Below are 4,351 nucleotides of genomic sequence, written 5' to 3' on the forward strand. Positions count from 1 at the left end.
AACACAATCACCACAAATGCAGAGGCATAGTCAAAGAAAGCAACATCAAGAAATTTTACAAAAGAAACTGAGAAATGTCTTCAAATAATAATAAAAATAAAGATAAGCTGCTACACAGCTTTATTTTTGCTTAAAGCTGTGTAGCAACAGAAGTACTAAGCTCTTATCCTTTGCACTGGGTCATTCAGAGTTGCGTGAAAATCAACATTCAGGATGTAGAAGTACGTTTCACAACATCCTTTCAAGCAGGGTGCCTGATGCTTTTTATACGCTAAGCCCAAAGTTAGCCTGCGACTGTTGTGTGTTTTCTTTGAACTCAGCAGCTGAATTTTAGACTTCACAGTCAGACAAAAACAAAGACGCCCAATGAAGTCGCAATTCGGGTTAGTAAAATCAGAGCTGGCCATATAGCTTTCAGCTCGTACGTAGCTAGCATCAAAACAAACAGCAAATCCAAATGTTTTCTGTCTCCCGACTCGGCCCCGATTCAGTGATGACGTGTTGAAGGCCGAGGTAGTTCAAATAGGGACGTGTATTTGTGGAGGACCTTTATTGAAAACACCGAGTGTGACTGTAAGTAAATTGATGATGAAAGCCTAAAAAATGAATTAAAGGATTACTAAGGATTTTCTGTGGGATAATTCACATTTTTTTTCTTAATTAACTTAGATTTGATGTGACAGACTGGAATTGCACTACAAAGTGTCACTTGGTCCTTCCATTGTGCAAAGACGTAACAAACAACTAGAGCTACTTAGTTAGATCAGCAGAGCTTTGACATTTATTTATACCCCCTGGAACTATCATTTGAGTTAAAGATTCACACGAGAACAGAAAAAAAAAAAAGATTTGTTCCCGTCACAAAAGATCTAAGTAAACAGGACACTGAAGGCAAGGTAAAAACTAAAAGTTATGTTGAAATATTGTTGGAAATGATTTGTAAAAAATAGAGATAAGCACCAGACCCGCACCCCTAAAACCTTCATATCCAGAGAAAACTTTTGTATGTATGTATGAATGGTTCAACATATAAACTGAATACATTGATCAAAACATAGTTGATGACTTTTTCTTCTATTCCACCTCAGTTATTTCCCCTCCCATCGTCTAAGTAGAGGTCTGTGTTGTGGTAAAGATGTCAATTGCTGTTGATCTCAGAACGGACCAGCAGTTCTGGAGCGGGATTAAGAATCAAAGCAAGCTAATGGTCTAGAAACTTGGTTTAGGTTCATTAAACAAGAGCATCAATACAAAACAAAAGCAAACACAGCAGCTGGGGGAGAATGGCCTGAGATCAAACTACAACTTTACATTAAAGTTCTGAGGAAGAACTTTAATGTATATCTCCACTCATGCTTGAAAATGATAGCTGTCACAAACAATCTTGTTTTTTTAAAATGGGTATTAATCTTTGAATATTTTGCATGTTATACAGGAGTTTTAGTTGACCACGGCGAGTCTTTTTGGGGGGCCATATTTGAAGTAAATGTACAGGATTCTTTCGTTTTACTCTTTTCTAAAGTCCAACACAGAAAGTTCACAGAAAGGTTTCTGTTTGCAAAGCAAAGACTCCTCTGAATCACTTTTTTCTCTTTAACTCAGTAAAGTTGAAATATTATTACTTCCAGATTTACTCTTTCATCCATGTTTGCTTTCTTTTCACCCTCACCCCACTGCTCCATCTTTCCCTATCTGCCCCAGTAAATCTTCTATTCCAACCACAGCTGCCTCCTGATTGTATTTCTTCACCATAACCCCTGTGCCTACACCTCAAATACACCTTAATATAAATCCCGTCCTGCTGCCTATTTCAGATTTTGATTTAACTTTGGCTGGAGGCTGTTTGCTCTCCACTTAATAAGAAGCACACAGAACCTGAAAAGGGGAAAGCTGGTCGATTGTTGTTTGCAGAATGGGAGGGAAAAGTTAAAGAAAAAGAGACAGGCAGAGAAAGGATCTCTTTAATAGACAGAATCTCTTGATGGAGTGTGCAGTTCATATTTCTGTGTTGGCTGTAGAGTTCATGAACTCTCTGTTCTAGTAAAGATGACGTGTTTGCAAACTTTTCACATGTTGTTCCCTGTCTAGCTGAGGCAGAACACAGCAATACACCAGAGGCTGAAATCTGCATTCAAGTGTTTTCAGCTCTAAAAAGTCAACAAAAGATTTGTCGTCAGGCTCCGATGGTTGCATAGCAATAACTTTATAACAAGGCAACCCCTTTAAGTGCATTTTGGGTTTTGTTCTTTTACACAGGACTTCTGCTACCTTCAAATAAGAAAACCAATGAGCTTGTAATTCCATCACTGCCTACAGATACGGCACACAAAAACTGTCCGATCTCAATGCTTCAATTATGCTGTCAGAACAGAAACCCTGAAAGGCAAAGGGAAACATATTTTTTTGAGGACATATATTGAAAGTCTGACCAAATTTTCTTTTTCCTCATTCCTTTAAAAGTTATGTGCAAGTAAGAATATATATTTTGCTAGAGTGAATGATATATTTTTCTTTTGCTGTTAGATGAGATGAAAATAAACTTAGACTAATGGCACATTTTGTTTTCCCTAAACGAAAGCACTGTTGTTTTTTTCATCCTCCCTTTCAACAACAACAACAACAAAAAACCCCACAAGGAAAAAAAGTACGTCATGAGGCCAACCGACGCCACCCGCTCGCCACCGCCAGCACTGTCGCGCTCTGCACCCGTACGCAAGGCGATACGCATCGATGTGTTCAGCAGCGCTCCCTGACGATCAGGGGTGAAAGTAGGGGGGTACGGCAGGGTACTGCGTACCCCTAAAAGATTTAGCGGGGGTACGCAGTACCTGCAAGAGAGCAGAGCAGCGGTGCAATACGTCGATCGTGGAAGGTTTTGAGTCGATCTCGGCATTAGGTAACAAACTGAACGTGCCAGGATGTTGAGAGCAGCACGTCCTTCTCTGACTCCCTATCAAAACGATCGTAACTTTATAAGAACAAAAAAAATAAAAATAAAAAAAAATCAACAATATGTGTTCAAATTAATGATCCAACAATAATAATCTCAGTGATTATTGTTTCATCAAGGTGTTGCGCAATTCTGTGCGTTTCGGTTCCATTACCAAAATAACTAGCAGAGCAGGAGTTTAAAATTAACTAATCAACCACCGCTGTGTTCAGGGAGCGCTTATTAATGATCCCAAAAATAAATATCAAGCCTGCAAACCTAATATCGCAACGGACTGAATGTTATGTTTTTAACGTAATCTCTGGTCGGCTCGAGCGCTGGAGGTTGAAGTGATGGAAAATCAGTCCATATATTAAATGTTTCTTAGCCATTTTATTGCCGGAGTGCAGACAGGACGAACATACTGTCATATAGGTAATATATGACAGCTATATGCGAGAGGTTGCAACCTCTCGCAACCTCTGCAGTTAGCGAGAGGTTGCGTAATCCCAGGTGAGGCTGATGATTTTCCATCATTTCGCTTATGTATATAATGTACAGTGTTTTTTGTCACTAACTGTGTGTGTATCGTGTTTTGTGTGCGGAGGAGCGATAAGAAACGGCAGAGAACAGACTCGAGGTGCCTCACCGCTGGGGGCGCTCATGAGCCCAGATATTGTGACAGCACAACTGCAGAGTAAAACACAGCGAGCTAGCCATGGAGTACACACCACACAGTAAATAAGTAAAGTACAGCATATATTTGTTTTCTTCTCTCTTCCGACGTCAACATGAAAGACTACATTTCTACACTCAAACAGTTTTCTAAAGTGTATTTTCAATTAAAGCAGGAGATAATAACTAAAGGAAGACCAACACCGGAGCTGAAGGTTTTACTTCAAGACAGTTTGATGATTCTCAAACGGAGTAGAAAAGACCTATGAACGGATATTTTTGTGCAGAATTAGGGGTGCATGGATTTCATTGATACGTAAAGGTAAGACGGCAATAAGATGTTTTAGTTTAGTTTTTTTTTTAATAAATGTGCTTTTTGTGGGCTACAGTTAATGTTTAAATAATTCAGTAAAGTAGAAGCGGTAGCTAATCTACCGCTTAGCAATTATTTATTAATAAAACATCAAGCCTAAAACGTACTACAACAACAAACTAAATGTTCTGTTCTGTGTGCAAAATTCTTTGTAATGTTTTTTGGTGTTAAATCCTAAAACATGAAGTGGCATTGTTGTCAGTTGCTATGACAACGAGTCTGCGTAGCTTGGCGAATACAGATCACTTTGCTGTGGATCATAGCACGAAATTAATACCCACATTTTTAAGTTTCACTGAGTTAACGCGGCTATGGATGACATGTAAATGATTAGTCTTTTTGCCCCCCAGCGTTGTATGCATGCACGAAATTTC

This window comes from Poecilia reticulata, linkage group LG21, assembly GCF_000633615.1.
Source record: "Poecilia reticulata strain Guanapo linkage group LG21, Guppy_female_1.0+MT, whole genome shotgun sequence".
Taxonomy (NCBI): domain Eukaryota; kingdom Metazoa; phylum Chordata; class Actinopteri; order Cyprinodontiformes; family Poeciliidae; genus Poecilia; species Poecilia reticulata.